Source organism: Callithrix jacchus, chromosome 10, assembly GCF_049354715.1.
Source record: "Callithrix jacchus isolate 240 chromosome 10, calJac240_pri, whole genome shotgun sequence".
In the NCBI taxonomy this organism is placed as follows: Eukaryota; Metazoa; Chordata; class Mammalia; order Primates; family Cebidae; genus Callithrix; species Callithrix jacchus.
In genome coordinates this window covers 57,314,636-57,338,712 of record NC_133511.1, presented here as the reverse complement: position 1 = coordinate 57,338,712, position 24,077 = coordinate 57,314,636, and the positions used below count along the sequence as shown (strand labels likewise).

The 24,077-nt window shown below is 40.9% G+C and overlaps 1 protein-coding gene and 1 non-coding gene across 6 annotated transcripts in view; both read right to left on the bottom strand.

Moving 5' to 3' along the window:
* The window catches only part of RAB30 (RAB30, member RAS oncogene family), a 98,587-nt gene that overhangs the window by 66,137 nt on the left and 8,373 nt on the right, over positions 1 to 24,077 (bottom strand). The gene's annotated exons all lie outside the window — the stretch shown is intronic.
* Positions 142 to 276, bottom strand: LOC118145991 (small nucleolar RNA SNORA70). The gene has a single exon (XR_004731460.1). It is a non-coding gene; the product is annotated as a small nucleolar RNA SNORA70 (small nucleolar RNA).

Sequence of the window (24,077 nt, the reverse complement as noted above, 5' to 3'; positions counted from 1 at the left end):
CTCCTTGACATGGATAAACATGATGACTTGGCCAGTATGAACCCTGGCCATGGCTCCTTGAGGGTTTCCAAAGGCACCTCCACTGTTTGAAGTCTGCACTGGGGACAGTACAAGATCAGAGGCATGAACGTACATTGAAAGGGCTGTCTCTAAGATCCCTTAGAGCAATTCATACAAGAAACAGGCTGCACACACTACCAAGGAAGCTGCCGTTTGCAGCTATTGCACACCAGACCCCAAAGAGGAAAGGAACTGGGTTGGCTTAACTGGCTGCAAAAAAATCAGTCTTACTGAGATGCTGGTTATATTCTGTTTCTTAATCTGGGTACCAGTTACCCTGTGGTATTCAATTTGTATACTTAATTAAGCTAAAGAAAAAAAAAGTTTTCATAAACTTTTTAACTTTAAAACTTTTTAAAAAATGTTTTTAACCTAGAGATGGCTTATGACTGTAATCCCAGCGCTTTAGGAGGCTGAGCTGGTAGATTGCTTGAGGCCAAGAGTATAAGATCAGCCCAGCCAACATGGTGAAACTGTGTCTCTATTAAAAATGCAAAATACAGGCACACACCTGTAATCCCAGCTACTTGGGAGACTTAGGCAGAAGAATGGCTTTAACCCGGGAGGCAGAGGTTGCAGTGAGCCAAGATCACACCACTGCACTCCAGCCTGGACAGCAGAGTGAGACTCTGTCTCAAAAAAAAAAAAAAAAAAAAGTTTTTAACTTAGAATTTAACCATTCCTCTACTATTTGTTCAGTTTTTAAAAGAGTGACTCAAGAAAACTATATATTTCTTCAGAAGGGAACATTCCTTATCATTCTTTAAGATCCCCATAGCACTGAATCAGACTAGATATGCAATAGGTATCTCATGAATATATGTTGGTGTGATTGGAACAATGTTAACACCAAATGTCCAGACTTAAACAAATCTGTCTCCAGGAAGTGGCACCTTCATGACCGCAAAATCTGGCAGACCCCCACTTTAGCTAGTGATTGTACTTAGCATCATTAATGATCTGGACAAACTAAAGTCATGTGTCTCCTTTTGTAATTAAATGGGAAATATACAACCTCAGCTATTTAGAATTCTTGCCCAAAATATTTAACCTGTATATAATTATGCAGAAATAATTACACAAATTTAGATTGTGAGATATTGTTAAAAAAAAGTCTGGAATCTTTTAAAAAAATCATAAAACATAAATAAGGGAGGAGACTCCTAGACTAAAGATGCATAACAACTAAATTTAATGTGTAATCTTGTTTGGATCCTGGATTAAAAACAAACTGACAGTTATAATGATTAACATTATAACATTAACATTATTATTAACAGTATTTGGACAATAGGGGTATGATAGATTGCAAAAATGGCTATGATTGTTCATACCCCTGTATCCATGCCCTTGAGCAATATGACTTGCAGTTATTCCCATCAAGAGGAGCTTGTGACTTGCTTTGACCAAAAGATTGCAGAAGCAACACGTTGCCAATTCCAAGCCTAGGCCTTAAAAGGCTTTACACTCCTCCACTCTCAGAACCTGCCCATAAGCTATGGGAACAAGGCTGTTCTTGCCTGCTGGAGGATGAGAGACTCCTCTGGAGCAAAGACAAGCCATTCAAACTGAGGCCGACTTAGACCAGCCAGCTCCTAGTCAGTCCAGCAGTGGACTCCAGAGGTATGAAGGAGCCCAACTGATTAGCTGAGCCTAATCCACACTAGAAGAACCACCCAACTGGCCCACGGAACTATGACACTAATAAACTGTAGTTGTTTTAAGCCGCTGAGTTTTGACATGATTTGCTTATCAGCTAGGTGATCAAAGGCAAAATTTAAACATGGACCGTATATTAGATGACATTATGGAATCAATATTAAATTTCTAAGGCATGATAATGGTATCGTGGCTATGAAGAAAAATATCCCCCTCACATTTAGAATACTGATAAATTTAGAGATAAAGGATCATGATATATGCCCCACCACCTAGTATAAATATGTATTTATAAAGAAAGATAAACCAAATATGGCAAAATATTAGCAATTACCAAACCTAAGTAAAGGATTTTTTGGTTGTCCTTTGTACTAATATGATTGTTTTAAATTTTTCAAAATAAAAAGTTAGATAGAAAAAAACCCATACACCGCTATTTACCTGGTAACACAGCAAGCTACCTTGCAGTGAACCGATCCTTTCCATCCCCCACCCCCTTCCGCTTTTTACTGGAGGCAACACTACTATTGCGGAGAGGGGAGGGGAGTAGATATAAAGTGCAGTAAACCAGGGTTATATTCTGACATTGTTAAATGAAAGACCTAATAGTTAAGAAATGTTTAAAGGTAGGTGTTAACAGCAAGCAGCCATTGAGGTTTTCTTCCTGATATAATCAGAAAAAAAATTTGTGTAGGATTGGATGGGGCTGGAAAAGAACAAACCTTTGGCAAAAACATGGGCAGGTCTTTGAATTATTTTATGTTGGAAAACAAATATTCCTGTGTTTCTCTATTTTAAGAGATCTCTCAAACGCCTGCAAATGAGAAGGGTATCTTGTATTCATCTCTACCCCGTGAATATCCCTAAAGAATCTTGGCCGGGCGCGGTGGCTCAAGCCTGTAATCCCAGCACTTTGGGAGGCCGAGGCGGGTGGATCACGAGGTCAAAAGATCGAGACCATCTTGGTCAACCTGGTGAAACCCCGTCTCTACTAAAAATACAAAAAAAATTAGCTGGGCATGGTGGCGCGTGCCTGTAATCCCAGCTACTCAGGAGGCTGAGGCAGGAGAATTGCCTGAACCCAGGAGGCGGAGGTTGCAGTGAGCCGAGATCGCGCCATTGCACTCCAGCCTGGGTAACAAGAGCAAAACTCTGTCTAAAAAAAAAAAAAAAAAAAAAAAGAATCTTATCAATATAACCTAAATCTGTTTATTCATAACATAATGAAAGCCTTCTTTATTTAATTTGGATTTTCTCCCAAGTGATATGCAGCAATTATTAATGCTGTATATTGACTAACATGAACAAACCCAGAGGCCTTTGTTCAAAGGATACAACTTTCTGAACTGAAATCTGAGGACTTCAGCTTTACTATACCATATAGAAAAATTCTGCTTAGAGTGAATGGGAAACAAAGCCCATTCTCCCCATTCTCTCTATATAAAAACAAATGACAACAACGAAAACAACCAGTAATCCAGGTGGGAAGATTTTTTTTTTTAGAACAATCTCTACAAATCTGTTCAAGGTCTTTGACTTCAAAAAAGTCCAGTAGAGCAATCCCACATATTACCATTGTCAGATGATTAAAACATTCAAGTTATATAAAAAGGGAAGAAAATATTGCAAGATACTGTACATTTAATGAGTTGGTTGTTCTCATTCATCATGTATTGCCACTGTCAGATGAGAAAAACATCCAACTTATATAAGAAAGGCAAGAAAATGTTGCCAGGTACTGTACATTTAATGAGTTGGTTGTTCTTGTTCGTCAGAACTGAAGAATCAATGCAGCAAAGACATTTGTTTTAGGCATCATTTGACTCAAAGCCAAATCCATGCCTCATTTTTCTTATAGAATTCCTTGATTCTCTAGCCCATAAACCCCAGGATGCTTCAGAATATAGTTTGAAACTACAGTTTTTAATTAAAATGGCTGTGCAAAAAGAAGGTACCACATACAGAGAAAATCTTCCAGTTGCCTCTACAAACATCATCAGATTCAGAGAAACCAAGCAGGCTATCAAGTCTTCAAGGAAACTTTGATGTTCAAAGAGAATTCTACTGTACATTAATTCCCAAAAATGTTCAGGGGCACTGTAAAACAGCTGTAGAGCAACAGGCTTTCCTAGCCCAAATCTCCACATTAGTCTGTCTCATGAAAGGACTAGCCATCAGCAGATGAGACATGGTTTAACACAGACATTGAATTTCCCTTCACTCATCACCAAAGTGCCAACTGTTTAAAGAAGGATGAATTGATTAATTTATTCTGTAAACATTTTTTTTTTAATAGAGATGAGGTCTTGCTTTGTCACCAGCCTCCCCAGCAACTGAAAGTACAGGCATCCACCACTGTGCCCATATAATTGTTTTTTTTTCTAGAGATAGGATCCTGCCATCTTGCCCAAGCTGGTCTTGAACTCCTGGGCTAAAACAACTCTCCCGCCTTGACCTCCCAAAGTGCTGAGATTACAGGCATGAGCTACGGCACCCTGTAAACATTTATTGAGCAAATGTTATATGCCAAGCCCAGAGTAAGAAAACACAGATGAAAAGGGCACCCTTCTTGCCCACCAGGAAGTCACAAACTAATGGAGAAGCACAATCCAAGCACTTAGTCAAATGGGAATAAAGAGCTTTGCCATGGTTAAACCCTTGAGCCTAGATACTGACTCTACCATTCATTGGCCTGGCGGCTTTGGACAAAATTGACTTAATCTCTCCAAGTTTTGTTTCTTCAGCTGTAAAATGGGTATGGTAAACCTATTATATTGAGTTACTATCAGAATTGAGATTATATATATGACTATACATATCATAGTAACTTTAGGTAAATGTCAGCTATAATTATTAATCTTTGTTATTATCTGAGTGGTTATACGAGGTTCTATTTGTATTTAATATCTACCCTGAGATTCTAATAATTAGCTGTGTGACCCAGAGTAAGTAATTTAACATCTCTGGGCTTCATGCTCTTTATCTGTTACATGAGAGGTTATAGGCCGGGCGTGGTGGCTCATGCCTGTAATCCAAGGACTTTGGAGGCCAAGGAGGTGGATCACCAGAGGTCGGGAGTTCAAGACCAGCCTTACCAACAAGGTGAAACCCCATCCTTATTAAAAAAAAAATTTTTTTGGCTGGGCGCGGTGGCTCAAGACTGTAATCCCAGCACTTTGGGAGGCTGAGGCGGATGGATCACAAGGTCAAGAGATCGAGACCATCCTGGTCAACATGGTGAAACCCCGTCTCTACTAAAAATACAAAAATTAGTTGGGCACGGTGGTGCGTGCCTGTAATCCCAGCTACTTGGGAGGCTGAGGCAGAATTGCTTGAACCCAGAAGGTGGAGGTTGTGGTGAGCCGAGATCACGCCATTGCACTCCAGCCTGGGTAATAACAGCGAAACTCCGTCTCAAAAAAAAAAAAAAGAAAAAAAAATTTTTTTTTTAATTAAAAAAAAAAAAAAATTAGAGGTTATAGCTAAGTGATCTAAAATCCCTTCAAGCTCTGGAATATTAAAAGGTTCTATGATTGATCTTATATGGTTTCATATGTGTCTCAATGACACTGCCCAGATAAATTTGTGAAACAAAGCAACTGCCAAATAAATCACCTTTCTTCAGGAGTTGTCTGAATTTTTCATTTTAGTTTCTTTAACCTCATTACTTACCCAAGCATATCAATCCCTAAAGAAAGAAACAAGTAACTGGCGGAAGCCAGATCCTGATCTGTCCCATTCCTTTAGGTGGGGCAGATGCTTCCAAAACCTAAGTGGGGGTGGGGGTGGGGTGGGGGTGCAATGAATGAATTCATTCATTCATTCATCCACAGAAGCATCCCACTCACTTCGGGAGAAGTGCCTGGCTGTGCTTCTACAGTACCCACTGCTTGTCTCTGTATGCCACATTCCACACAGCCATCTCATCTGCCTGCACAAAGTAAGCTGACTAAGAGCTAAGGCTTCGTTGTACCAAACTGTACATCCTTAATCCCAAACACAGTGCCTGGAAAGTGATAGACACCCAGTGTCTTAAAATTAACTAAGATTCATACTTCCTTTGGGACCAAAGCTATACATATGCAAGGTGATTTGGCACTGTGAGGTATGGGCCTGACCTCTAGGGATCCTTTTCTAAGTGTCACCACTTAGAAAAAGGGCTGGGGGTACCTTACCCTCTGGCCTTCAGTTTCCTCATTGTTAAAATGAGAGGAATCTATTAGATCACGGAATGGCAAACTATGGCTCATGGGCCAAATCCAGCCTATGTATCTACCCTCAGCCTAGAATAATTTTTACTTTTGTTTTTTAAGAGACAGGGTCTCACTCTATTGCCCAGGCTTCAGTGCAGTGGCGTGATCATAGCTCACTGTATCCTGAACTCCTGGGTTCAAGCTATCCTCCCACCTTAGTCTTCTAAGTAGCTACAACTACAGGTGTGTATCACCACACCTGGCTAATTTATTTTTATTTTTGTAGAGAAGGGGGTCTCACTTTGTTGCCCAAACTAGTCTTGAACTCCTGGCTTCAAGTCATCCTCCCATCTTGTGATCCCTCCCTGCCAAAGTTCTGGGATTAAAGCTGTGAGGCATGGCATCCAGACAATTTTTACATTTTTTAATGATTGTAAAAACAAGAATAATATGCATCAGAGACCATCTATGGCCTGCAAAACCTAATATATTTACTTTCTGGCCCTTTTAATAGAAATAGCTTGCTGCCCCTAGATTAGAATATCTCTAAAGTCCCTTTAAAACCTGACATTTTAGCATTCTAATTCTGCTGGGTTTCCTTGAATTGTCTGATTCTGGCTCTTCACGCAGAGTAGTACCAAGTCTGAAACAATACCGAAGGCACAACAGGAACTCAACTGCTATTTGCTAACTGAATAAATGAATTCTGCAGCAGCAACCCTAAGAACTAAATCCTCTACGAAGGGGGAAAGTCAGGTCAATGTATACCAAGCGACTGCCTAATAAATGCCCCGAGGGTGGACACCACGATGAGAGGAACAATCCACTCTATTGGCCTTTTGGATGACAGTGGCACCTGGAAGGGCCTGGAGCTCAAATAACTGGATTAAAACTCACCTTGTTCCACCAAATAAAAAATACATGTAGCCATCCCCTGAATAAACCCCTTGGGCAAATTATAAAGCTATCTAGAAATAGCTATCAGAAGCACAGATCATCTAAACTGATAATCTTAATAGCCATGGACCCAAGAGAATAAATCACATCCACAATAAGGCATATAAAATAATTTAGCTCGCAACATTATTTCTTTTTCTCTCTATTGTTGTTAAAAATACATGATACCAAAACAAGGAACTCAAACATTTATGTCAGGGAAACAAGCCAAGGAAAGTCTTGAATATATGATCCTATTAACACTAATGGAAGACAGCGCAAGGTAAAAGAAAAAACAAAGCTCCCTGCCTCAACTCTGACTACACATACTCTCCCAAAATAAACAGCCAGCAATTATTCTTTTAATGTTTCTCCTCCGTTCAGCCATAAACCACTGCTATGTATAAACCTCTTGCTGATTTCAAAGGATGGGGTTCTTTTCTTTTTCTTTCACTCTCCCTCTTTTTTGTTGCTAACAATGAGTTCTGAAAAGGGCTGAGGGTGCTTTTCCACCATCCCTCAGTAGAGTATCTCCATTTACAAGTACAATACACTCCAATCACACACTTCATTGTCATACTGTTACTTATAAATCACAAAGTTGACCTAGAGATTCCATCTTTTCTCCTTCCCTTTAAAGAAGCAACTTGGCTTCTTTAGAACCATATGAGCTGGGCACAGCGGCTCATGGCTGTAATCTAAGAACTTTGGGAGGCCAAAGCTGGTGGATCACCTGCGGTCAGGAGTTCGAGACCAGCCTGACCAACATGGAGAAACCCAATCTCTACTAAAAATACAAAATTAGCCAGGTGTGGTGGCATATGCCTGTAATCCCAGCTACTCAAGAGACTGAGGCAGGAAAATCACTTCAACTCGGGAGCATCCATCCTGGGCAACAAGAGCAAAACTCTGTCTCAAAAAAGAAAAGAAGAAGCAATTTGGCGCTGGGTACACTGGCTCATGTCTGTAATCCCAACACTTTGGAAGATAAGAGGATGGCTTGAGGCCAGGAGTTTGAGATAAGCCTGAGCAACAAAGCAAGACCCTGTCTCAAAAAAAAAAAAAAAAATTAATGGATGCTCACCTCTCTCCACAAGGCCCCATATGCTCAATGATGAGATGGAGTCACAAATTTCACCCTCTCCCCAGGCGCCCTGCTGTAGACATACTGGCCTAGAAGGTTTAAAAAAAAAAAAAAACCCTACCTCTAATCCCAGCACTCAGAGGCCAAGGCAGGAAGATCGCTTAAGTACAGGAGTTCAAGACCAGGTTGGGTAACATAGGGATATCCTGTCTCTACAAAAAAAGTAAGAAATCAGCCAAATGTGATGGCTCATTCCTGTAGTTTCAGCTACCCAGGAGGCTGAGGTGAGAGGATCACTTGAGCCTAGGAAGTCAAGGCTGCAGTGAGCCATGATAGCACCACTGCGCTAAGCCCGGGCAACAGTGAGACCCTGTCTCAAAAAAAAAAAAAAAAAAACTGAATATCACAATGCTTATTCCCAAGCTCTTCATAAACCAGAAAAGAGATGAGTAGTTTAAATTGGGATTCCTTCCCTGACTCAGGAGGTAAGTTTTTCTTTTTCCAATAGCCAGAGGCAGACGAACATTGGTCCTCTGCTGACCTTTCTATGAACCTCAAAAAAACTCTTTGCTTCCCAAACCTTGTGGTTGTCTTTGCATATTTTCAAGCCGATAAAAATGAGTTTAATGTTAGCTTGCATCCTTGTTTGAGAGGTAAGGATCCTGTACTAAGTTCATGCTGTCTGAGCTCTGCAACCCTCTAAGGAAGGGTCCTGCCATGGCTACTTATGGATTCAGGCCCAAAAAGCCTCCAAATTCCATTGGTATAAGCCCTGCTGCTGGGCCCCAGCATGTGCCTGCTTTTTTGTTTTTCTGAGACAGGGTCTCACTCTGTTGCCCAGGCTGGGGTACAGTGGCGTGATCAGAGCTCACTGTAGCCTCAATCTCCTGGGCTCAAGCAACCTTCTCATCTCAACCTCCCGAGTAGCTGGGACTACAGGTGTATACTACCATGCCTGATTAATTCTTTTTTTAAATTCTTTGTAAAGATGGGCTTTCACTACCTTGCCCAGGCTGGAACATGTGCCTTTTTCATTAGAAAATTTGAGGTGACTCAAATAGGTTTTGGAAAACACCTTGGCCTACTTACTGATTATTATCAGGCATCTTTGGAAATAACTACACATTAATTGTCCAAAGAGACTATTACTCTTTTAATAGTGTACAATCATCTTAACAGTAAGAATAAGAATGGTACAACTATTCTCACTCCTCGAGGCAGAATTTTTGGGGCCCTTCCTTTTGGGGCCCACAATACGCTATACAGATTTTAATAATGGGGCCAGGCATGGTGGCTTATACCTATAATCCCAACGCTTTGAGAGGCAAAGGTGGGAGGATCGCTTGAAGCTAAGAGTTTGAGACCAGTCTGGGCAACATAGGGAAACCTCATCGCTACCAAAAGTAAAAAATAAAAACAATTAGCTGGGCATGGTGGTGCATGCCTGTAGCCTCAGTTACTTGGGAGGCTGACGATTTCTTGAGCCTGGGAGGTTGAGGCTGCCGTGAGCCATGGTTGAGCCACCATGGCTCACGGCACTTCAACCTGGGCAACAGAGCAAGACCCTGTCTTAAAAAAAAAAAAAAAAAAAAAAAAGAAGACTTTAACAGGACCTGAACTCCATTATTCACTCATTTGTTTATGTGATTGTCTCTCGACACCCCGCTGCTCTTACTACTCACACTATAAGAACCTTGAGGACAAGGACATCATCATATTTTTTGTTGAACCCTAGTGTTCAAAAAACTGCTTGGCACACAGCAAGTACTTCATAACAGGATAACAGAAAAGGAGGAGAGGGGATCACTGAAGATGAAAAGCGGAGAGGCAGTAAGAGTTAAGAAGGTAGAAGCTGAATTTGTTTTATTCATTGTCACCTGGCCTACAAATTTTTAAATGGTCTGAAAAAACAAAATGAGCAGTGGTACCAAGGCATGAAAATATAGAGCTTTGCTTTAAAGTAATAAATATGATCCTTCATCAATTCTAAAAATACTTTTTCTTACTTTTTTGACAGCTCAAAAACTAGGGTGCATTTTATAATGAATGGCACCTTAGCATTTTGTGATAGTATATTAGGAACCTCATTTTCTTTTTCTCAGTGGTATATGAAATAATTGTACATGTTAGAATTGATGGTGACATAGACCCAATGAAATGCAATCATTTGGTGTGGCTGTGGTAATAAGGGTTGGAAAAAGGACTATAAAATTGAGCGAAATTTTCCACAAGAGTAGAAATAAGAGGAGAGGTTGAACCCTTTTAGTGGATGGCAAATGGGGTGACTGTTTTTTTTTTTTTTTTAAAAAAGATAAGGTCTCACCCTGTCACCCAGGCAGGACTACGGTAGCATGAACATAGTTCACCGCAGCCTTGAACTCCTGGGCTCAAGTGATCCTCCCACCTCAGGTTCCTGAATAGCTGGGACTATAGGCACATCACCACACCTGGCTAACTGTTATTATTGTCAGAGACAGGGTCTCAGTATGTTGCCTTGGGATGGTCTCCAACTCCTAGGCTCAAGTTGTCCTCCTCCCTTGGCCTCCTAAAGTGCTGAGATTACAGGTGTGAGCTACCACACCTGGCCAAATGGGACAACTGTTCATCTCACATTGATTCCCCTTCTCTAACAGCAGCCCAAGAGGAGCTCCCAGTGGCCACATCTATACTAAATCATCCTGTTCTTCTGGCCCCTGTTGTTTGATCTAGGCATGGTCACAGGATCCAAACTGGTCCAATCATTACTGATTGAGATTTTTTTACTGGGAGCCAGTGTGAGTGTGAGTCAGTCCTCTCTGGTGGTAACCACAGTAAGACTTAGTGTTCTGGAATAATCTCTGGCCATGCTCCTTGCAATGTAGAAGAGAAGCAAAGGCAATGGACGAAATCTTAACAATTTTTGAATCCCTGTGTGGTTCAAGCTAGCTAGGTGTTCACCAAACCCATTTTGTTTTCTTCCTGGGCAAACAGGCCTTTCTCAGCCTCCTTTACTGGGTCACAACTAAATTATGGGGTCACAAATTAAATTACAGTTGATAGAATGAGGATAGATATAAGTGATATAAGCCACTTTCCGATCTGGCCCATGGGGATCCTTCAATCTCCTTCTCCATCAGCAGGTTAAAAGGAGAAAGCTCTAAGAACAAAGGTGTCACAAGAGAGAAGAAGCCTGGGTGCCTGACACATTACAGATGGTCTAGTCAGGAATAACCATATTGAACTGCTATACGCACAAGAAACAAATTTCATTTGTATTGAGCCACTGAAATATGGGGGCTGGGAGGGAAGTTACCTGCTCTAAAACCTCCTGGTTCTAGCTGTGCCTGTTCTTTTCATGGTTATATAAAATACCTCAGTATCCTTCCCACAAATTCTCTCTTTACCCCAGTTGAGTTGGGTGGTTTCCATCCATAACTTAAAGCGTTCTAACACAGCCAGGAAGAATAAAGAGCTATCATTTGAAGCGGCAAGAAGGTGGAAGTAAGCAATGATCTCTAAGTCTCTAGGGAACATATAGAAAATTTCTCAGAACAGGGTAATAATTCCAATAAACTGATGACAATCCACGAAGGACCCTTTCACTTTCCAAGGGCTTCTAGCTTTAAATTCATAAAGCACTTACAGTAAAAAAAAAATACCCTCTTCCCCATTCTCATTTCATTCCCAGAAGCACGTATGAAGTTGTAACAGCCCTGATGTAGGGCTTACCTACTAAGATACCCTCAGGAGTTCTCAGCCATGCAGAATTCTAGCAAGTGAGATAAACCTCATTTATCACACATAGCCAGCTCTGCTGTCCCAGGATTTATTGGAAAATGAATCACACATAGCTCTAAGAATTTAAATAATTACTCTGGGGTAAACAGTTCTGGGTATGAGTGTACAACCCTGGCTAGAGTTTTCAAAGGTAAGTATTCAAGAATCACCAAAGCTTCTGGTAGCATTTACAATACTATAAATGAGATTACAAAAATAAACAGGAGAATGATGCCACAAATGCCTCCTTGAGCAATAATCAGGTTTGCTAGGAACTGGAGACCAGTGATGACACAGCAGGCCTCCTGCTCAATTTCCAGAAACATTTCTCTTTTAGCCAAATTTGGTCTTTAAGAATAAGCTCTGGCATCTGTAAAACATGCTACAGGCTTGTTATAAAGCCCATTTATACTATATATTGAGTTATGTGACTCGGAACAGTAGGATGAAGCTGGGATTGTCATCAGTCCTTCATTTACAGCTATAAAAACAGGCTCAAACAGGTCAAGTGCTTGTAGCCCCAGGATTTGGGACTTGAGCCAAGACTTGAGCTCTGATCTCCTGACCTCAGATCCTCTATCCATTTCACTATAGCCCAAACTATGGAATATCAGGGAAGAGAAATGGCCTGACTAGAGGAGACTTTTCCATGCTGCCATAATCCATCATGTTGGAAGCTAGTTTTCCATCTTGCACACAGCCACATGTGGGAACTTAACAGCAAGGGCTAAAGGGCCAGAGAGAGATGTCTGGCCTGCCTCCAAAGCCAGCTGGGAAAACATTCCCTGACAAGACACCGTGCTCACGGGGGACCTTGAGAGAAGAAGGAGCCTGAAACAGAAGATTAGAAGTGCTGAGACTTCCATGTGATCCTGTCATAATCTTATAGTTCAACGCCTCTAAGAACCAGATGACAAGGTCTCTCAGAGGTGCAAAGATAGAATCTGGAGCAAATGAGCTGAAGTTTTCCTTCACTGGGGAGAGAGGGGATCCACTACAAACCTAGCTGACCTCAATCAGCATTCTCTCAGATCATTTTTATAAGCTGCTTCTAAAAGACATATTGCCAAGATCAAACACTCATACGTTGGCTGGGAAAAGAGACAGTGGGGGACAAGGCGGTAATAATATATTAATGTTTTAGTCAAAAATATTTATCCCTGGGAGCTGGTGATCTACCACCTCAGGAGGAAGACACAGGGAACTGGAGCTGTCCTTCAGGGTGTTAGAAAAGTTGAAGAGCTGGGCTCCATAGATGAAAGGGAGGTATCTATGCCCTGTACCCTGTTGCAGTTCATCCGGAAATAGAATGTCTAGTGTTTCGAAGGAGCAAGAAGTAGAAGAAGGAGCCTGGAACCACTGCTTAGTCTCCTGCCAGCTGTGACCTTAAAAGCAAGTCACAACCTCTTTGAGCCTCCATTTTTGTACTTATAAAGCAAGGATAGGAACACCTATGTTACAGGATTGTGGGGAGGATGAAATAAAATTATAAATGCAAAGGGCATAGCACAGCTGTTCAATTAATGTTAGTGCCTAACTTTTGCCCCTCAACCTCCACTTCAATTTCTTAGTATTGAAATTGTATATTTAGTAATTCCAATCCTTAGTAATTACTAGTACTTAGTAATTTTGAGTAAGTCACATATCTTACCCAGTGCTTTGGCAATTTCACTTGCTTTCTAAAGCATAACCATCTGTGACTTTAGTTATAAGCATCTCTAATAACTCTGGACCCTTGAGTCTCTTACTAACCTGCTCTATGCTTCCTAAATTCCTTCACAAAAATCACAGATCCCTTTTTAAACTTATAATCTTTCTCTAATCTGAGAGGATCTAAACCTTATAGGTATTTGGCACATTGCTGGGCACTTAACTGTCATATATAACTAAATTTTCCACAAGACTTAAAAAGTTTGCCAAAGCTTTAACGGATTTAATAAATGGCTCACGCCCATAATCCCAACACTTTGGGAGGCTAAGGTGAGCGGATCACTTGAGGTAAGGAGTTTGGTCAGCATGGCCAACGTGACAAAACCCCGTCTCTACTAAAAATACAAAAATTAGCCTGGAGTGGTGGTGTATGCCTGTAATCCCAGCTACTCAGGAGGTTAAGGCAAGAGAAACGCTTGAACCTGGGAGGTAGAGGTTGCAGTGAGCCAAGACTGTTCTACTGCACTCCACCCTGGGTAACAGACAGAGGGAGACTCTTTCTCTAAATAAATAAATAAGTAACATGCGTATGACCATAGGGACAACAGGAAGGATAAGGTTCTTGTGGTCTTCTTCATTATCTTCCTGGAGTCATTTCCTCTTAACATCCTCTCATCCAAGACAGGGTCACATGCCCGTCCTCTATGCTCCAGTAGTTATCTGTATGTACACTGTCATCATTATGACCATACTGTATGATAACCACCTCTTTTACATCTCTTTTATTAGCTTCCAATCTCCTTATGGTCAAAAACAGTGTGCTGCCAGCAGGGCGTGGTGGCTCACCCCTGTAATCCCAGCACTTTGGGAGGCGGATTCTAGCACTTCAGTGGGTGGATCACCTGAGGTCAGGCATTCAAGACCTGCCTGGATAACATGGTGAAACCCCATCTCTACTAAAAATACAAAAATTAGCTCGGCATGATGGCACGCACCTGTAACCCTAGCCACTTGGAAGGCTGAGGCAGGAGAACTGCTTGAACCTGGAAGGCAGAGGTTACAGTGAGCTGAGATCATGCCACTGCACTCCAACCTGGGCAACAGAGTTTAACTCTGTCTCAAAAAACAACAAACAAACAAACAAAAACAGTGTACTGCAAAATTTTGATTGCTGCTATCCATGAACATAATACCTGGTATTTGATACAGATAAAATTACTGTTTGATGAATGAATAAATTAGATTTTTAGATCTGGAGAAACTTTAGAAATAATATGGTCTAATACAGGCCTTCATTTCACAGATAAGAAAGCTGAGCCTGTCCCTGGTCATCTAGGTAGCTAGGAAAAACAACATTAACAACAACAACAAAAAAGAAAGTTGAGGCCACGCATGGGGGCACACATCTGTAGTCCCAGTTGCTGGGGAGGCCAAGAAGGATGAATCACTTCAGCCCAAGAGTTTGAGACCAGCCTGGGCCACACAGTGAGACCCTGTGTCTACAAAAAGAAATACAAAAATAAGCCAGATGTGGTAGTATGTGCACTGTTGTCCCAGCTACTCAGGAGGCTGAGGTGGGCAGATTGACTGAGCCTGAGAGGTTAAGGCTGCAGTGACTCATGATCATGCCACTGCACTCTAGCCGGGGTAACAGAACGAAACCTTGTCTCAAAAACAAAAACAAAGAAAGAAAGCAAAAGAAAAGAAAGCCGAGCCTCAGAAATGTAAAGTATCCTTAAAAGCAGCAAGAAGATGGCAAATGGTGGAAGCCAGGTGCCATTTTGACTGTGGTTCAAAAGCAGACATCACTTGGCACTCACCCCCAAGGAGAAATGTGTGGCTTAGTGGACCCAGCATGGACTCTACAGGAAAAGTCTTGCTTCTGCCACCTACCTGTCATGTGATTTTGGACAGGTTACTTCCCTCTCTGAGTCACAATTTCTGCATCTGTATCTGTTAATTGGAGCTATTAATAGCTCCAGAGTTGTTAGGGTATTAAATCTGTCAATATACATAAAGTGCCTAGCATAACACCTGACACTGTGTGCTAAATAAATGTTTACTGAATGAAACATGAATGAGTACCTGTCCAGCATACCACAACTTCATGAACCTGATGTAGACTTTGCTTTTAGGTCTCTGACCACAGGGAAGATGGCTGTGACATCCATCTTTATAGAACCATGTACTTGAAGATTTGTTCCTTGCAAGAACTGGACTTTAAAGCATTTCTATAACTTTGCTCACTGTTCCCTTCCCCTGAGTTGCCCTTCTCACCTTCCTCATTGACATACAAATTTTATCCATCTTCCATTATGCAGCCAGAACTACCCTGTCTTGGAGGTCATTTCTAACACTTATTACTTCTCAGTCCTTCCTGTATTACTGATCACTTTCTACCAAGTAGTAAAGGAGTGCTATGATTTGAATGGTTTGTGTCCCTTTCAAAATTCACATTGCAACTTAATCCTCAATGCATCTGTACTAAGAGGTGGGGACTTTAGGAGGTGATTAGGCCATGAGGGCTCCATCCTCTTGAAGGGATTAGCACCTTACAAAAGGGCTCGAAGGGGCAAGCTGTCCTTCTGTCCCTTCCACCATGTGACCACACAGCAGTTATGCCCTTTAGAGGATGCAGGAACAAGGCACCATCCAACAGGCACAAGAGTAGAGAAGCAGAGGGTAGCCTTCACCAGACACCAAGCCTGCCAGCACCTGGATCTTAGACTTTCCAGCCTCCAGAACTGTGAGAAATAAATTTCTGTTGTTTATGAATTAGTCTCAAGTATTTTGTTATAGCAGCACAAATGGACTAAGACATAAGGTGTATCTGTTTGGTTTTTTAAATTGTGGTAAGATATACATAATACAAAATTTACCATCTTAATAATTTCTAAGTATACAGTTCAATAGCGTGACGTATATTTACCTTGATGTGTAACCAATTTATAGAACTTTTTCATCTTGTAAAACTGAAACTCTACACCCATTAAACAGCTTCCCACTTCTCTCCTGCCCCCAGACCCTGGTAACCACTATTCTATTTTCTGTTTCTTTGTGTCCAACTACTCTAAATATCTCATATAATTAAAGTCATACAATGTATGTTTTTTTGTGACTGGCTTTTATTTCACTTAGTATAATGCCCTCAAGGTCATCCACGTTGTGGCATGTGTCACAAGTTCTTCCCTTTTTAAAGCAGAGTAATATTCCACTGTATGTAAATACCACATTTTGTTTATCCATTTGTCCATCATTGAGTATTTGTGTTGCTTCCATCTTTTGGCATGGTGAATAATGCTGCTATGTGAACTCCTTAATCAAAAAAATGTGTTTCAACCATCTCTAGAGTTCTCAAGGTAGCTGATATGTGATAGGCTCTCAGTAAATACCTATCAAGTAAAAAATGATTCAGCTTTAAAGATTATACGGTGAAAAAATGAATCATCTTCCACATAAAACTGCAAATTGTCCAGCAGAAAAATCACACAGCACAGGCTCTGCAGTAAGATAGTCTGAATTTCTGGTCCTGGATCTGCCTCTTAGCTAGTCATATGATCTTAAGCATGCTACTTAAGTTTTCAGAGATTCCATTTTCTCATGTGGTTTTTGCCAAAATTAAATGATATAATATATTAGCACAGTACTTGACAGGTCATAAACTAAAAAAAAAGTTTTCCAATATTATAAAGTTATAGAATGAAAGTAACTTACTATACTTACAAATATGCCATTTTGCTTCCAGACCATAATTTTAAAAGCAAAAAGTATGCAGAATTCTAAGACCAAACAATTTATGGCAGGTAATAGTGAAAACAGGACAGTTCCACAGCAGTAATAGTGAATACAGATTTATATCATTGAATTTGGAATCCTGAGTTATATGGATGTAGCTCCAGGAGGTAGAAATTTTGTCACTTCAAGGGACAGGCTTAACTGTTACACTAAGGATCTTCTTACTCAGCAAAACAGCCTGCCTGATATCTCAGAAATGTTTTAAAATCTGGATTACTTGAGGGTTTTTTTTTTAGTGCTAAATCTATTTTGAATTTAATCATTCATATTTTCAGTCTTCTTGCAAAAAGATGATAAAATAAATAGATCTTTATTACTATTTCAGACAGAAGTATATATTTTAATCTCTCTCAAAAGAAATCGAGCTCTCTATCCCACTCCTGAAGGACATGAATTCCTTTTCTGGCTGCTACCTAAATTTTCCAGGCCAAAAACATTCTTTCCAAAGTTAGCTCTTAGAAAGCAAAGTTCTTGAGTTTTGGAAGGAAAAGCTTATTCAAGTTTCTTTTGTCTGCCATAACAATTAACATTTGACATGGCTAATTAAAATAGCTTTCTGTGACAACATCAGAAACTGACCGTTGGGGTGAGGGAGAGGAAAGGGGAAAAAAGGTAAGAGATAATTGCCCAAATGCTAGTACTGGCCCCAAAATGGCCCAGATGGAAAGTGACCATTACCCTTAGCTTTCCTAGGACAATTACCTCACATAAATTTAACACTATACTAAGATGATTTGTTAAGTGGATAACAAAATGTGATTTGATGTGTGTACTTTTATAAGACTTTGCAATTAAATGAATTTATAAATAAGGGAGAAAATTATTCATCAGACCAAGAATTCCAATTGTGGATTCAGAACAATACTGTCACCATATGCCACAGGCCAATTTTAATTTGGCTCCCACATGACGGCTAAGAGCTACTGTCAGCTTTGCCCATCCCACAATGCCAGCCTGTACTGGGAAGCACACCAGGTGACAGGCACTGTGCTGAGACCTGAGCCTTGTTTCACCCTTGCAACAAACCCTGTGCTCCAGGTATTGGCATCTCCCCTCTCTCCATCTTTACCTCTTTAATTTTAATTAATTTCAGACTTATAAAAAGCTGCAAGAAAACTATTAACACAGATTACACAAATATTAATGCTTTACATTTTCGTTATCATTCTCCCTCTGTATATAAACACTTCTTTACCCTGAAATACTTAGCATTTTCAAGAAAACAAGGGCAGTCCTTACACTTCCACGGTATAATTATCAAAATCAGGAAATTAACATTCATCCTATACTATTTTCTAATCTCAACCCTTATTCCAGCTTCACCAATTGACCAAATAATGGCCTTCATGGCAAAAAATAAAATAAAATTTCTCTAATCTAAGATCCAATCCAGGATCATATGTTGCATTTGGTTTTTAATGCGTCTTCAGTCACTTTTAATCTAGAACCATTCCTCAGTCTTTGTTTTTCATAACCTTTTGAAAAGTACAAAAAATACTGTATAGACTGTTTCTCAATTTGGGTTTATCACATATTTCCTCAGCTATTTCTGATTAGATCAGGTTCTGTATTTTTGGCAGGAATGTCACACGAGTGATATTGTGAACTTCTCAGACGTTGATTTGTTCCATCACTGGTGTTAATGTTGATCACTTAGTTAAAGTGGTGTCTGCCATGTTTCTCCACTGTGAAGTTACTATTTTCCTTGTAACTTGTAATTTCCTTGTAACTATTTTCCTTGTAATAAGTACCTTGTGAAGAAACATTGGAGAGTAGTGGAGAGTAGACATCCCCCATTATAGATGAAGAACCTGAGTCTCAGAGCAGTTGTGACTTGCCCAAGATTATGCAGCTTGAAAATGCTGTAACACAAATTCAAACTCCAGTCTGTAGGCTCCCACACTTCGGATCTTTTTAGAGCCTCCCTCTGCCTCCTGACCAGCCATCAATGGCTAAAGTAGCCTTCTCTAACGTCTTTTTGAGACAGTCTCACTCTGTCGCCCAGATTGGAGTGCAATGGTGCAATCTTGGCTCACCACCTTCCAGGCTCAAGTGATCCTCCTGCCTCAGCCTCCCAAGTAGCTGGGACTACAGGCACATGCCACCATGCCTGGCGAATTTTTGTATTTTTTGTAGATATGGGATTTTGCCATGATGCCTAAACTGGTCTCAAACTCCTGGGCTCAAGTGATCTGCCTGCCTTGGCCTCCCAAAGTGCTGGGATTACAGGTGTGAGGCACCATGCCTGGCCTCTTTTCAGGGTTTCTGTGTGCAAAATTGAATATATTTTCTTATCCCCAACTTATTTCACAAGTATATACTGTTCTGCATCTTCCTTCTTTTGATATTTTCATATCTGTATTTAGAGAACACCCTAATTCTTGTTTGCAGTTTCAGAGTTTTCCTGTGTGTAAACATACCCATTTATTTAACCAGTTCTCTACTGGTACACACTCAGTGTTGCTTCCAATTATTTGCTATTAGCAACAATGATGCAAGGATTGTGCTTTGTTTTTAAATTGGTTTCAGCAGGTGACATTCTGTTCCAGGATGCGGTGCGGAGTAGCAGGAACCAAGTAGCAGGACCTGCTTGAGTTGAACAAAACTGGGTCTGCCTCTGGCCACCCCTGCTAACTAGGTATATGATTCTGGTAAAGTTACTTGTACTTTCTGAGCCTTCATCTCCTTACTTGTAAGTGCAAAATCTCTCTTACTTTATCAGATTGCTTTCGGGACCAAATAGATAAGAAGGCTCACAATAGCTACACTTAGGACAATTTGAATATCAAAAAGCATAAGGTTGAGGTGGGGGAAAAAGGCAAGAAGATTGGTAATAGATTACAACACACTGTGAGAAAAAGAAACCATGAGTCCAAGTGATATTTTAAAAAAGGGGGTTGGGGCCAAGCAAGATGGCTCATGCCTGTAATCCCAGCACTTTAGGAGGCCGAGGCGGGCGGATCACTTGAGGTTAGGAGTTTGAGACCAGCCTGACCAACATGGTGAAACCCCGTCTTAACTAAAAATACAAAAATTAGCATGGGATGGTGGTGCGCTCCTGTAATCCCAGCTATTCCTGAGGCTAAGTCAGGAGAATCACTCGAACTTGGGAGGCAGAGGTTGCACTGAGCCGAGATCATGCCATTGCACTCCATCTAGCCTGGGCAACACCAGCAAAACTCTGTCTCAAAAAAAAAGCTGAAGGAGGGGGAGGGTTGGGGCTGAAAGTTAATCTATCAGATAATAAATATAGTAGGAAAGAGAAATAGAAAATCATCCTTCATAAATACCAATTGACCTAGGCCAGGATATCAATAGATATTAAAACTTTTGAATTGAAGTTATTGAGGAACAGAATACTCAATCTCAAGATATCACCTCACAGATAATTTTATTAATTAGAAAAGGAAAAGGGTGCCCTTTCAATGGAAAGATCTGGCAATACCACCTCAACCAAATGATCAAACCTCACGTCACCAGTGATGTTACAAACTGATATTAGGTGTCACCTATGATATACAAGGAGGGACAGAACTTCACCTAGGAAGAATTCTTATCACAAGTGTTTAACTTGAATCTAATAATGAGAAAACAGACAAATCCAATTCACAATCTACAAGACAACAAACTTGGAATCTTCAAAAACTTCAATGTCATAAAATACAAAAAAGGCAAGGGTACTGTGGTGGTTCATTTTAAGTGTCAACTTGACTAGATTAAGAAATACCCAGAAACCCTGTAAAGCATTATTTTGGGGTGTGTCTGCAAGATTGTTTCCAGAGATTAGCATGTCTCAGTGGAATAGGTGTAGAAAAACCACCACCAATGTTGGTGGGCTGGGGTCCTGGAGAAAACAAAAGCAGAGAAAAGGCGAATATGTCAAGCTGTCTGCTGGAGCTGAAATATACTACACTCTTCCTCTCCTGTCATTGGACAAACAACTCCATGCTACCTGGCCTTTGGACTCCAGGACTTAACACCAGCAGTCCCCTCCCCATCACCCAATCTCTCAGGTCTTCAGCCTCAGACTGAGAGTTCCACCATTAGCTTCCACAGTTCTGAGGCCTTTCAACTTGGATTGAATTATGCTACAAGCATCCCAGGGTCTCCAGCTCAGAGACAGCCTGTCATGGGACTTCTCAACCTCCAGAATCACATGAGCCAATCATCCTAACAACTCTCTTCCCAACTCTCTCTCTCTCTCTGACTATCCATTCATTCATCCATCCATCCATCCATCCATCCTATTGGTTCTGTCTCTAGAGAACCCTGACTAATACAGGTAATATGCTACATTAAAGGAAACTAAAGAACACAACTGTATTGTGTAAATAGTCTTGTTAAGATCCTGGATCAGAAAATTTTTAAAAAAGTTATAAAGGGGCCGGGTGCGGTGGCTCAAGCCTGTAATCCCAGCACTTTGGGAAGCTGAGGCGGGTGGATCACGAGGTCAAGAGATAGAGACCATCCTGGTCAACATGGTGAAACCCCGTCTCTACTAAAGATACAAAAAATTAGCTGGGCATGGTGGCGCGTGCCTGTAATCCCAGCTACTCGGGAGGCTGAGGCAGGAGAATTGCCTGAACCCAGGAAGCGGAGGTTGCGGTGAGCCGAGATCGCGCCATTGCACTCCAGCCTAGTTAACAAAAGCGAAACTCCGTCTCAAAAAAAAAGTTATAAAGGACATTGAAATGACTGAGGAAATCAGAAAAATATTATTGTTTCCATGTAATGGTGTTGTGATTACACGGTAGAACGTCCTTGTTCTTAGGGGACAGATGCTTAACTGCCTAGAGGCAAAGTGTGGTGATATTTGCAACTTATTTTCAACTGGTTTAGAAAAAATATCTGTAGACTGGGCACGGTGACTCACGCTTGTAATCCCACCACTTTGGGAGGCCAAGGCGGGTGGATGACAAGGTCAAGAGATTGAGACCATCCTGGCCAACATGGTAAAACTCCGTCTCTACTAAAAATACAAAAATTAGCTGGGCATGGTGGCGTGTGCCTATAGCCCCAGCTACTGGGGAGGCTGAGACAGGAGAATCGCTTGAACCCAGGAGGCTGAGGTTACAGTGAGCCGAGATGACACCACTGCACTCCAGCCTGGCAACAGAGTGAGATTCCCTCTCAAAAAGAAAAAGAAAAAATATCTGTGTGTGTATATGCGTGTATGTGTGTGTGTATGTAAAGACAAAAGCAAATTAGTCCAGATAAAAGGTGCATGGAATGGTTTTTTTTATTTTTTAGGTGGGATTTGTTTTTTTTGTTGTTGTTGTTTGTTTGTTTGTTTTTGAGGCAGAGTTTCGCTCTTGTTACCCAGGCTGGAGTGCAATGGCGCAATTTCGGCTCACCGCAACCTCCGCCTCCTGGGTTCAAGCAATTCTTTTGCCCCAGCCTCCTGAGTAGCTGGGATTATAGGCACGCGCCACCATGCCCAGCTAATTTTTTGTATTTTTAGTAGAGACGGGGTTTCACCATGTTGACCAGGATGGTCTCGATCTCTTGACCTCGTGATACACCCGCCTCGGCCTCCCAAAGCTCCCAAAGTGCTGGGATTACAGGCTTGAGCCACCGCGCCCAGCCGGGGTTTGTCTTTTAAGATGAGGTCTTACATTGCTGCCCAGGCTGCTCTTGAACTCCTGGGCTCAAGCATTCTTCCCATTCCTGACTAGCTGGGATTATCAGTGTGCACCACTGTGCCTGGATTCACTGCTATTTTTGCAATTGCTCTAAAGGTCTGAAAGGTTTCAAATGAAGTTAGAAAAAGAATCAAATAAAACATAAACCACCTGGCACCCAGTAGATGCTATGACAGTTCACATTACAGCTTCAGGGAACTCAACAGGTCTACGGAAAACTCTTCCCTGTGCCTGAAAATAACATAAACCATATGAAATTAAATGCCACCATACAGTCCTGCCTTCATGAAGCTTATGTTTTCAATCAGAAGCCAAGGCAAGAACAGGAAGCAGCTAGAGAAACAGTATACATAGTTTTGGTTTCAGAAAACCTACCTACGGTCGACATCTGCATTTTTGAAAGTGGAAGGGCTAAGTCATTTTGAAAAACAAAACAAGTTTACTTAAACTTACTAAAAATTGCTTCCTCATTTGTATATAAAAAATTGAGCTAAATTCTACTGCCTAGAATTAAGAGACTAAGACAGCATCCACAATACACCTTTGTTGAGCATCTTTTATTGAAGACCCTCATTAAAAGATATTAGCTTCCTACATTAAAAGTGGTAAAGAAGGAAAGGTCCCAGATGGTTCTATCTTTGTTTTCCTATCAGAATACCCAGCACAGGACCTTGCATTTAGCACACAAACCTGACTGAAGAAGTAACAATTACAGAACATGAGACAGAATTCCTTAAAAAAACTCAGCTTACAAAGGCCACTGGAGTTAAAGGAAAGACTAGTGTGAACTGGTTCAGTTTGAGACAGGAGTCCTTTTACAACAGCACATATTTATGTGCACATAAATTTGCCAAAGCCCTTTTATACACATCGTCTCCTTTGAGCCCCACAATAATCTCCATTTTATAGATAAAGAAACTGAGGCTTAAAAAGATAAGTTGTCCGTGTAGCAAAGAGCTCAAATTTTTTGTGTGCTCCACCCAGTCACAATGGCTAAAAGAGTGAAAATAATTCATGGATGCAATCCTCACAATCTCTTCCCCAGGGTTTCTGTTAGGGCAGAGTGACTCATTGATAGCCACCCCTAAGGTCACACCTGCTTTCTTAAAAAAAAAAAAAAAAAAAAAAAAAAAAAACCCAAAATCTGCCCTTTGAATGCTCCTACTGAAATTCAGAAAAATGAACACTCAGGCCTTTTAACCACCTGCTTCAGATATTTTAAAAACAGAGCTTAAATTCTCCCTTTGCAATGTGATTGCATGACTGAGATGTAGAGGAAGTAAGCAGAAGACATTATTTACA